This window comes from Ovis canadensis, chromosome 11 (assembly GCF_042477335.2).
Source record: "Ovis canadensis isolate MfBH-ARS-UI-01 breed Bighorn chromosome 11, ARS-UI_OviCan_v2, whole genome shotgun sequence".
NCBI lineage: Eukaryota > Metazoa > Chordata > Mammalia > Artiodactyla > Bovidae > Ovis > Ovis canadensis.
In genome coordinates, this window is record NC_091255.1 from 27,314,712 (window position 1) to 27,327,031 (window position 12,320).

Below are 12,320 nucleotides of genomic sequence, written 5' to 3' on the forward strand. Positions count from 1 at the left end.
AGAGTTTTGGAGTTCTGTGCTATAGCAGCTGGTGGGTTTTTGTTTTTGTTTTTGGTTTTCCAATATTTGTTATTTATTTATTTGGCTGCGCTTGGTCTTAACTAGCACACAGGATCTTTGATCTTCATTGCAGCCTGCAGACTCTTAGTTTGGACCTGTGGGATCTGGTTCCCTGACCAGGGAATTGCCTGCTGCATTGGGAACACAGAGTCTTTGCTGCTGGACCACCAGGGAAGTCTTTAGCAGCTAGTGTTAATTAACCTTATTAATACATTTAAAAAGTTTCTGCAACATAAAAAGGGCTTAACAATTGTTAGTTTTTATTAACATTATCAATCAGCTCATAATTATTGACGATTACACGTAGTTTCTCACGTGTTTTCCACAACTCCTCAGGAGGTAGATACCCAGGCCTTGCTCCCTCCCATTGTAGGACCTTCATCTATGTTCTTCTTTCTGCCTAACCTACTCCTTCCTCCCTTCTTCCCTTTGGCCACTACTAATCCTTAAGATCATAGCTCAAGAGGAATTTTACCCATGAAAACCTTCCTCAACCATCTAGGCTTGCTCAGTGCCCCTTATCACATGACCTTGTAGGTCCCTACATTTTTCCTACAGAGTACTTATCACAATTTGCCATTGCATGAATATTGATTTAATTATTTGCTAAATATCTCCCTTCCCCACCACAGAGTAAGCATCAAGAGAGTGGGGGCCATCCTCTTTGATTCACTGTTGCATTCCCTTTGTGCCTTGCCCAGTGGCTGGCATATTGAACACGCTCAAAAATTATCTGGGTTGTGCATGTCTCGGCCCAGGGTAGGTCTCACAGGCTGTCTGCTCCATAGTGGGGTCAAATGTCTGTGGAGGATTGAGCTGTCATCTCTGCAAGTTTAGAAACTTTTTTTTCATTTTTCATGGAAGCCCAGAAATCTGGGAAATGATTCACAATAACCACACTTACAGGATATCTACTTCCTGGCCTTAAAGTCCCTGGGAAAATAAACTACTTAATATTCAGAAATGTATTTGAAAGAGGATGGTTTTGAGAGGAATTTGTTTCTTCTAGGCTGGAGAATTAACCTGGCTGTCTTAAAGAGTGCGTGTTTCTTTTCCAAATATACGCACTTTGATTAGACTCCACTGAAGCCATGCTTACTGAAGGCCATAGCACATCATAGGAGCTCAATAAAGACCTGAACAACTATCTGTGAATCTTACTATTAATAGTTAAATGACTGACGACTGTACTTACACTCATTTTCTGGACCCATGCGATAATTACCTTTTGTTGTGATACTATCTGTCCCTGTATCTGCACCATGGAAATTTGGGAAGAACTGGTGACCAGGAGCCAGACTCAAGACTACAGATTTCTTGAAGTTAAGAATCATCATCTTCCTCACCCCTACCCCACACCAAAAAAAATGATTAACATGATGGCCAACATTTACCATGTACTTTTCCACAGGAGGCACTTTACCACTGTTGTTTAACCCTCATAACAACCTTGTGAGCAACAGCCTCATTTTCTAGATGAAGAAATGATGCCCAAACCAGATAAGGAGCATATGGAAGATGACCTGACTAATAAGCAGCAGATCCAAGATGAGAACTCAGGCCTATGTCACTAGAGTCTGTTCTCCTTCACCAAGTTCAGCACTTTCCAGCCTGTAGTTGTTATGATATCCCTGCAACAGTTGAAATGGACTTATGTGTAAGGGACTTCCCTGATGGTCCAGCGGCTAAGACTCTGCACTCCCAATAGAGGGGCTCAGGATCAATCCCTGGTCAGGAAACTAGATCCCTCATGTTGCAACAAAGATGGACGATCCTGCATGGCCCAACTAAGATCCAACACAGCCAAAAAATAAAAATATTTTTAAAAAACAGAATAAAAAAAAAAACAGGTATGTACAGTCAGATCTGGGTTGCCAGGAGCAGAAAACAACTCTGGTTATTGTAAAGAGAAAAGCGATTACAAGGCTACCAAGAATTTACCAGAAGCTGGAGAACTAGACAAAATCTGAGGTAGGGATGGAGCCTAAGGAGCAGAATATTGGATACTCATCTTTTAGCAGGAAAATCCAACCGGAATGCCTTAGACCAATCCTCCAAATGCACAGGGATCCTAACTTTCCATTCATCTTTGCTCCATTTATTCACAATTTAAAGTTTAGGTCATTTGCCCTTGTTCTAACTAAGAGCAAGCAGGGGAAAAGATTAATCTCTAGACCCTTCTACTTCCCTAGTGGGATGTAAGGCTTACTTTGACTCATGCAGTGGGAAGTTCCCCCAAATAGAGGGAGAGCTTTATAGTAGGCAGTCACGAACATTGGCAAATGTCCTCTACACCACAGGTGAATTAACTCATATCCACTGCAATGACTGAATCACAACTTATGTTATATTTTAGTCCTCCTTGCTGATAACGATTTTTTTCTTTTTTCTTTTTTTGCCTGAACCGTTCAGGATCTTAGCATCTCAATCAGGGATTGAACATGTGCCCCCAGCAGTGGAAGCTCCAAGCCTTAACTACTGGACCACCAGGGAAGTATATCCTTGCCAGTATTGGAGAAAACTCAGAAATGCATTTGCAAGTCACTATCTAGCATGCTTTATACACATAATTCAAAATTCACTTTGGTTTTAGAAGGTGACATTTTCTGACTGACATAGGGATGCTCCTTAATTGGAAGCTTGCAACCTCTTGCATCTGATTAAAGGAGCCCATTCATGAAACTGGCCACGTTTTCAGTTGAAGAAGACCATTCCCATCTGGGTAGGGGGCAGGGGGCTCTCCAGATCCAGTGGTAAGAATTGCCTTATGATTGTTGTTAGGTAAACTATCACCATGATATCTCACAGCATGGACACTTCCTGCCTCTATGAAATCTCAGTGCACCTGGCCTTCCTGCTGCTCACCTGTCACATCTGTGTTTACCTTCCTTTTAAACCCCAGGGAGGCCCAAAGGGGCTATGTCCATGCAGCTGGGCCAGGTGCATCTGCAACAGTGGTAGCTCCATGCTTTGAGTCCAGATGGAGGCTGCAGTGGTCTGGGTTGAGGAGCAAGAGACTTCCCAGTGTGGATCGGGAAGTAGAAGGAGGGGCCAACAGCAGCCCTAGGGGATGAAAAAGTCCATCAGCCCCTCCGCAAAGCCTGCTAATAATATCCACATTGGACTGACTGTGTTTCTTTTTTAAATAAAATCACTTGAGGTGACAGAAAAACTTGAAAATGGCTATAATAAGACACCTCCATGACAGCTGTCCTGACTCTCTGAAATATATGACCAAGCTTAAAAAGACACTCAAGGTCAGAACACACCACAGACTTGGCAACACCATCTTGGGTTCATCTGCCCTGAGACTGGCTCCTTAAAATGACATGGGCACTTTTCTAAAACTCTTGCCTGCTTTTGAGCACACTGTCATGGAACTTCCTCCTCAGAATCATGTACACGTGAACGTCCCTCTAGAACTGTTTATAGTGAACATCCCTCACGGAATAAAGCAGTGTCTATGCCAAATCTAATATCTATTCAGTCTACTGAGAACCAAATTTAAGAGGTCTATTCATGAGCATTTTTTTTTCATTTTTATATCAGTAGTTTTTTAAACTTGAATGTAATGGAATCACCTGGAGGACTTCTTAAAACAGATTGCCCAGCCACAGTGCAGAGTTTCAGCTCTGGCAGGTTCTGGGGTAGGAACCTAGGAGTTGTGACAAGGTCCCAGTGGACACGGATGCTGCTGGTCAGAGGCCCACAACCGCTGCCTTATGTAATGAAACAGATCACATTCTCCTTTCTTTCCTGGGTCTGATGTGGCCTGTTTCACACTGGACACTCCTAAGAAGTACCAGGAGAAAGAAGACAACACACAAATGGGAGAGGTCTTCCCTGGTGGTCCAGTGGTTGAGAATCTGCCTGCCGATGACAGGGACATGGGTTGGATCCCTGGACCCGGAAGATTTCACATGCCTCGGGGCAACGAAGCCCGTGTGCCACAACTACGGAGCCCGTGCTCTAGAGCACAAGAGCCTCAACTGCTGAAGCCCACACGCTCGAGAGCCTGCGCTCTGCAAGAGGAGAAGCCACCGCAGTGAGAAGCCCTCGAGCACCAGGGCATGAAGATCCAGTGCAGCCAAAAATAAATAAAATATTTCTAGATAAAAGAAAACTGCTTATTTAAAAAAAAAGAGAGAAGTGGGCAGAATGATATTTATTAATTTGGAATTTTTTTCATTTGAAATTCCATATTTCAAGCTAAGTTGAAACTTTGTTATGCTGTTACCCCAATTCCTTATTGGGGTCTGGCGCAAGGTCAAGCAGCAGTTAAGACTGGTGGGGTGGCACTGAAAGGAGTAAGGGTTGGATTAATATAAGGGCAAGTGAGTGTCTCTGTTCCCCGTCCCAGAACTGTGACCTTTAGACGCCAGAGATTGTGTCTTTCACAATAGAATAGCTAGCACTCAAGATGCCAGCGAATTTGGAAAACTCAGCAGTGGCCACAGGATTGGAAAAGGTCACTTTTCATTCCAATCCCAAAGAAAGGAAATGCCAAAGAATGCTCAAACTACTGCACAATTACACTCATCTCACACGCTAGTAAAGTAATGCTCAAAATTCTCCAAGCCAGGCTTCAGCAATACATGAACTGTGAACTTCCAGATGTTCAAGCTGGTTTTAGAAAAGGCAGAGGAACCAGAGACCAAATTGCCAACATCCTCTGGATCATGGAAAAACCAAGAGAGTTCCAGAAAAACATCTATTTCTGCTTTATTGACTATACCAAAGCCTTTGACTGTGTGGATCACAAGAAACTGTGGAAAATTCTGAAAGAGATGGGAACACCGGACCACCTAACCTGCCTCTTGAGAAACCTATATGCAGGTCAGGGAGCAACAGTTAGAACTGGACATGGAATAACAGACTGGTTCCAAACAGGAAAAGAAGTACGTCAAGGCTGTATATTATCACCCTACTTATTTAACTTATAGGTAGAGTACATCATGAGAAATGCTGGGCTGGAAGAAACACAAGCTGGAATCAAGATTGCCAGGAGAAATATCAATAACCTCAGATATGCAGATGACACCACCCTTATGGCAGAAAGTGAAGAGGAGCTAAAAAGCCTCTTAATGAAAGTGAAAGAGGAGAGTGAAAAAGCTGGCTTAAAGCTCAACATTCAGAAAACAAAGATCATGGCATCTGGTCCCATCACTTCATGGGAAATAGATGGGGAAACAGTGGAAACAGTGTGAGACTTTATTTTTTGGGGCTCCAAAATCACTGCAGATGGTGATTGCAGCCATGAAATTAAAAGACACTCCTTGGAAGGAAAGTTATGACCAACCTAGATAGCATATTCAAAAGCAGAGATATTACTTTGCCGACTAAGGTCTGTCTAGTCAAGGCTGTGGTTTTTCCAGTGGTCATGTACTGATGTGAGAGCTGGACTGTGAAGGCTGAGCGCTGAAGAATTGATGCTTTTGAACTGTGGTGTTGGAGAAGAGTCTTAAGAGTCCCTTGGACTGAAAGTTGATCCATCCTAAAGGAGATCAGTCCTGGGTGTTCTTTGGAAGGACTGATGCTGAAGCTGAAACTCCAGTACTTTGGCCACCTCATGCAAAGAGCTGACTCATTGGAAAAGACCCTGATGCTGGGAGGGGCTGGGGGCAGGAGGAGAAGGGGACGACAGGATGAGATGGTTGGGTGGCATCACCGACTCGATGGACATGAGTTTGAGTGAACTCTGGGAGTTGGTGATGGACAGGGAGGCCTGGCGTGCTGTGATTCACGGGGTCACAAAGAGTCAGACATGACTGAGCGACTGAACTGAACTGAACTGAGAACAATGCCCGACACATAGTAGGTACTCAGTAAACACTAGTTGAATGAATGAGTAAATGCTGCCTTGATGGGAGCAAAGGGGTAGCTTGCTCTTATTTTCTGTTAGAAGCTGGTGATAGAAAAGGCAGAGAAACAGAGAAAGAGAATATGGATTCGACGCTTGTCAAAGGAAGGTCAGCCCCTTCCTGTGGTCATTTTTTGGGTAGAAGAAAAACTGAGTGAAAACCTTGTACCAAACTGGGCCTAAGAAGATATAAACAAGCCAAACGTTCTACCTAGACAATGGCCCAATTCTCCCTGACTGGGGAAGGTGGGAAAAGTGGGGAACTAGACAAACATCCCCTTCCAATTTCCTTCCGTCTGCAAAGCATCACGGCTCACAGCCTGCCTCTTGGACTTTTCCCTCATTGAAGGCATTCTCGAATCCGAGACAGCCTCTTATCCGGCGAGATCTTTGAAGGCTGGTTGGAGCAGCAGTCAGCCTGAATCACCCCTAACCACAAGGGCCTTAGAATGACAGAGGGTTTCTGTTTCCAGGGTGTATTCTGAAGTGAGCTTTTGTGGTCCAGTTTGCTTCCCTGTGACCCCTGCCAACTAGGAGGAGCTGAGATTAGCAGTTTGTGTAGATCAAATGATCAAACTCCAAAATACCCAGGAAAAGTTGTAAAAACAAAACAACAGCGGAAGGACAAAGTTGAGTGAGACGCGCTTGCACAGGAGCACTTGTGAAAAGGGGACTGAGTCTTCCAGAGCCCCGCAGGCCTGTCGTGAGTCAGCTGGAGGATGTGGGAGCCAGGAAAACCTCAGGCAGTTCTGGCCCCAGTGGAACTTCCAGAAAAAGAAAGGGAATGGCTGAATGGACCGCATGCTGGCCAGACCACCCTGGAGGAGGCTTGGCTCTGTCTGGATGTCCCACCGGTGAGAGGAAAGGGTGTGTCCTGAATGGAACTGCTAAGATTGCTGGTTGTGGGAGGAGGGGTGGTGGAGGGTGCAGGAACTGCACCCACAGGACAAGAGGGGATGAGTGTCATGGAGGAGAAAGGGTCTAGGTGGAGGCATGAAGGGATGGGGGTAGTGGGGGACTGTTGCCTGTAACTTCAGCTTGGAAGGCCTTTTCCTGTTTTTTTTTTTTGGCTACACCCTGAGACATGTGGGATCTTAGTTCCCTGATCAGAAATCAAACCTGCACCCCCCGCCCCCGCCTGCCTTGGAGGCACAAAGTTTAAACCACTGCACTGCCAGCAAAGTCCCAGCTTTCCCCTTCTTCTCCCAGGTGAACTCCTATTTATCGTTTAGGCATCAGCTCCCGATGCTTCTTCTGAGAAGTCTTCCCTCATCTCTCGAAGTAGAACCAGCCATGCCTCCACTGGGACCTCCCCCCCTGCATTTGGAAGTCAGTTTTCTTCATGCACAAGGAGGGATGTTGGCTGCGTGGAGTCCCCAGCCTACTCCTCTTTGCAACCCTAGAGCCTGGCATGGGGGCTGTTCTTCAGCTAAGGTCTGATTAATTAAGTGGTAGGCCTGAAAACAGTCACTGAGCATTTTGACCATGCGGAAGAAAGATGGTATTCTCTCTCTGTGGCTTGAAAAAAAAAAAAAAAAAAAAAACGGAACTGGAAGAGAGGGGGGAGATTATGAGAGAATGGATTTCAACTCAAAATTAGGAAGTGTTTTATAATAATAATGACAATAGATTTGCTGGGTGTTTCGCTCATCTATTGCTGCAAAACAAGTTATCCAAAACATAGCGGCCTAAAACAATAAATATTTATTAACTTACACAGTTTATATGAGTCAGGAATTGAGAAGAGGCACAGGAGAGTGATTCTGGCGTGGGATCTCTCCTGAGGCTGTGGTCAGGATCCTAGGTGGGGCTGCAGTCGTCTAAAGGCTTAATTGGGGCTGGCAGATTGCTTTGAGATGGCTCCTCACCTGGTTGCTAGCAGGAGGCCTCGGGTCCCCCACTGTGGGCCTCTCCCAACTATCTTTCACCACAGCAAGTGATCTGAGAAACAGAGGAAGGGGCAATGTTTTTCCGGACCTAGCGTCAGAAGTCGCAGTCTGTTACTCCTATGATTTCACTGCGGGAAGAGACTACCCAGAGACATGAGTACAAGGTGCTGGGAATCCTTGGGGTCATCTTGAAGGCCAGCTATCACACTGAGTACTAGCGATGTACCAGCATCCTGCTGAGTTCTTTTTTTTCTGGTTCCCTCCTGGATCCCTCACCTTAAGAGGATGGCATTTTTTTACTATCTCCATTTTATTGTGTTTATTTTTTTAAATGTTGGCTTTCAAATTACTTTCCTCTTGCTCACAGAGCAATATATGTATAGGTAGGTAGAAAGACTGTAAGTTATTTTTTAAGATTTGTTTATTTTTGGCTGCACTGAGTCTTTGCTGCTGTGTGCCAGCTTATTTCTCTTATTTCAGTGGGTGGGCCTCTCATTGTGCCTGCCTCGCCTGTTGCGGCTCACCAGCTCTAGAGCTACAGGCTCAGTAGCTGTGGCTCAAGGGCTTAGTGTCCCTGAGGCATGTGGGATCTTCCTGGACCACGGATTGAACCCATGTCCCCTGCTTTGGCAGGCAGATTCGTAACCACTGGACCACCAGGAAAGTCCCAGATTGTAAATTCTATAAGCGATTGTGTAAACAACTGGAGAAGGCAATGGCAACCCACTCTTGCCTGGAAAATCCCATGGACGGAGGAGGCTGGTGGGCTGCCGTCTATGGGGTCATGCAGAGTCGGACATGACTGAAGCGACTTAGCAGCAGCAGCAATAAGCAATTTCCTATGCATTTAAAAATGTACTTAATGGAAGTCTGGATGCCCAAGTATATTCTGAAGTTAGATCTGATGGTGTATTTTCAAATTCCCACTTTATATATATGGAAACTGAAACACAGAGATATTGATTTGTCTCTTATCACACACCCAGAAAGTCTCTGAGCTTGGTGTGGTTTGAACGCGAAAACCCAAGTCATTACGTTTTGTGCTATATTCTGCTGCACTATGGTGCCTCCTGGGTATCCGCTAGTCAGGATGCTGGAGCAGTGACACTCAGTCCTGGCTGCACATAAACTCAGCTAGGAAGCTTTCACAGGTTTCTGTGCCTAAACCCAGCCTCCAGGGTTTTGGATCTAACTGGTCTGGGGTTTGATTCTACTATGCAGGGCTGAGAAACTGCCAGCCCTAGTTGGGGGGCAGATCATGCCTTCCCTGAGGTCTCTTGCAAATATTACATGCTATTACTTGGCTGAGATGAAACATGTCTTTATTACCAAGCAGATAGGGACTCAAATATAATGTGTAGATGAGTTCCTAATCTTTGTCTCAGGCATGTGGAGGTAACGTCTGAGCTGTAGGCAAGTAGATGTTGAATAGGCTGAGAAGAAGGTACATTCCAGCTGGAAGGAAATAGGAGACACCTAATGCCAGGGTAGAGTTTTAGGAATATAAATTGGGAACACGAAGATTTTTACAGAAATCCTCTTTCAGATTCTCTAACTGCCAGCCTAATTTCTCACCTCCTTTGTCCATGTCCCCAGCTCCTACTCACTCTCCACTTTGGTCAGAGACAACGTTCTTGATACAGATACAAAGAATAACAGAGAAGGAACATAGGGAAGGAGTTGCTGGAATGATAAATCCCTGTGCAGGAGGGAGAAGGGGGAGAAAATTTCTTTTCCATTAATTCTTGTCCTCTACTTCTTGAACATTGAAATTGAACCAGGAGGCCGCACTTTCAATTCGTAATTATAAGCATCAGAAGACTAGTTGAGGCTTCTAAGTGGCTTTCTTTTCTTTCTCTAAATTTATTTGGCTGTGTTGGGTCTTAGGGAATCTAGTTCCCTGAACAGGGATCAAAACTGGGGCCCCCTGCATTGGTTAAGCACAGAGTCTTAACCGCTGGACCACCAGGGAAGTCCAAATGCAGTTTCTTGTCAAATCACAACTGCCTCCCTTGCTCCCCAGTGTAAGCACACAACTGCCAATAATACTAATCCTGGAGGCAGAATAGTATGTATAAATTCATTCATCCAGCAAATGCTGACTTGAAGGACTGGGCTGGGCACTGATCTAGGCGTTAAACATGAAGTCATGAACAAAGCTCATGGTTTTTTGTTCATGGAGAACTCCAGAGAGGAAAGAAGATAATCTCTACTGGGACAATTGTAGGCTGATGTCAAAATCCTCAGTAGGATGCAAGAGGACACTAGAGAGATGTTTCTGAAATGTGGAAAGAAAGGAACTTTGACCCTGGAATTTTACATCTGGTTAAGTTACCTGGGCTTTTCTCTAGTTGCGACAAGCAGCGGCCACTCTCTAGTTGCAGTACTTGGGCTTATTGCAGTGGTTTCTCTAGTTATGGAGCACAGACTCTAGGGAACAGTCTCAATAGCATGGGTTTAGTTGCTCTGTGGTATGCAGGGTCTTCCCGGATCAAGGACCAAACCCATGTTTCCCACATTGTCAAGGGGATTCTTTACCACTGACCCACCAGCAAAGGGCCAGAGGAATGAAGGAATGAATTGAAGATAGTATCAGGTGCTCTAGGAGACCCTCAGAAAGTTTCCCACACAAAGACCTCCTCTGAAGACATTGCTGGAGGCAGTTCTCCAGCAAAGAGAAAAATTAAGCCAGAGAATGTTTTGAAATATATGGCATGGAAATAAAAGTAGTCAAGTTCTTTGCTAGCTAAATAATTGATGGCCAAAAAAGAAAAAGAATATAATAAATCATTACTCAAGCTCCAGACAATACCAAGAGTAGGAAAAAAAAAAAGACCAGAGCTAGTGAAAAGTGTCTGGTACACATTTCTTTGGGAGAAAAGAAATAGGTATGGATAAGCTTAAGAAGTTAAATGAAGGTGAATATACACAGTAATGTGTGAGAAGTAAACCCCAGAAGAATAAAAAAAGAAAGAATGTACAACTTTTTCAAACAGCAACTAGGAAATCTTTGCCTACTACAAGATCACAAATGCTTTCTCCTATGGTTTCTTCTAAAAATGTTAGTGTTTAAAGTTTTACAGTAAGTCTATGATACATTTGAGTTCATTTTGTATATGTTGTGAGATAGAAGTCAAAATTCTCTCTCTTCTTTTTTCTCAGATATGTGCATGTTCAGTTGCTTCAGTTGTGTCCCAACTCTTTGTGACGCTATGGACTGTAGCCCGCCAGGCTCCTCTGTCCATGGGATTCTCCAGGCAAGAATACTGGAGTGGGTTGCCCCGCCCTCCTCCAGGGGGTCTTCCCAACCCAGGGATCGAACCTGCGTTTCCTGTATTACAGGTGGATTCCCTACTGCTGAGTCACCGGGGAAGTACCTTCTTTTGTTTGCATATGGCTATCTAAACCGTCCTAGTACCATTTGTTGAAAAGACTCTCCTTTTCTTTTCACTTTTATTTAAAAAAATCAGTTGTGCATGTATGTACAGGTCTGTTTTTGGATTCCATTCTATTCCATTAATCTAGTTGTCTCAGGTCAATTATCTTGGCCTCCCACCTTAAGAGTACAGAAAAAGAAGAGCAAATTAAACCCAAAGTAATCAGAAGAAAGGAAAGAATAAAGACAGAGTGAAACCCAATAAACTATAAAAAAGAAAGACAATAGAAAAAATTAATGAAACCAAAAGCTGGTTCTCTGAGAAGATTGATAAAATTGAAAAATCTTTAGCCCAATACTCAGCAAGAAATAGAAGATGGAAGTCATCAAAATAGAGATGAGAGAGTTGACATTTCTACAGATTGTTTAGACAAGTAGATAATAAGATAATAAATAGATAGTAAGATTATTCATCTTTATGCCAATGAAGTTGACAACTTAGATGAAATGGACAGATTCCTTTTTCTTTCTTTTTGGTCCTGCTGCACAGCTTCTGGAGATCTCACTTCCCCTACCAGAGATTGAACCCAGGCTAAAGAAATGAAAGCCCGGATCCTAACTGCTAGGCCACCTGGGAACTCCCTGGACAAATTTCTTGAAAGATACAAATCACCAAAGCTCACTCAAGAGGAAACAGATAACCAGAATAGCCTTATATCTGTTAAAGAAATAGAATCTGAAGTTAAAAATGACTTGGCTGGGTGGGATGGGGAGGGAGGTGGGAGGGAGGTTCAAGAGGGAGGGGACATATGTATACCGATGGCTGATTCATGGTGGTGTTTGGCAGAAGCCAATACAATTCTGTAAAGCAATTATCCTTCAATTAAAAAATAAATAAATTAGAAAAAGAAAAGAGACACAAGTGACTGCATGAAACCTCCAGCACTCTCGGGGCAAAGTGGGGGACTGTGTTGTAGGCTAGGAGGATATTCTCCTATTAGGTTATTCTCCTATTTGCTTGGGAGAGAAATAAAATTAAAACATGTTTTAAAAAAAAAAAATCACCGCATGGAGAAAACTTCAGACCCAGATAGCTTCACTGGGGAATTCTCCCATGTTTAAGGAAGATATGATG

At 43.9% G+C, this 12,320-nt stretch overlaps 1 long non-coding RNA gene across 1 annotated transcript; it reads left to right on the forward strand.

Moving 5' to 3' along the window:
• The first annotated feature begins 6,462 nt into the window (after positions 1 to 6,462).
• On the forward strand, positions 6,463 to 12,098 carry LOC138447264 (uncharacterized). Its single transcript, XR_011259757.1, has 2 exons — positions 6,463 to 6,774; positions 10,972 to 12,098. It is a non-coding gene; the product is annotated as an uncharacterized lncRNA (long non-coding RNA).
• The last annotated feature ends 222 nt before the right edge of the window (positions 12,099 to 12,320 follow it).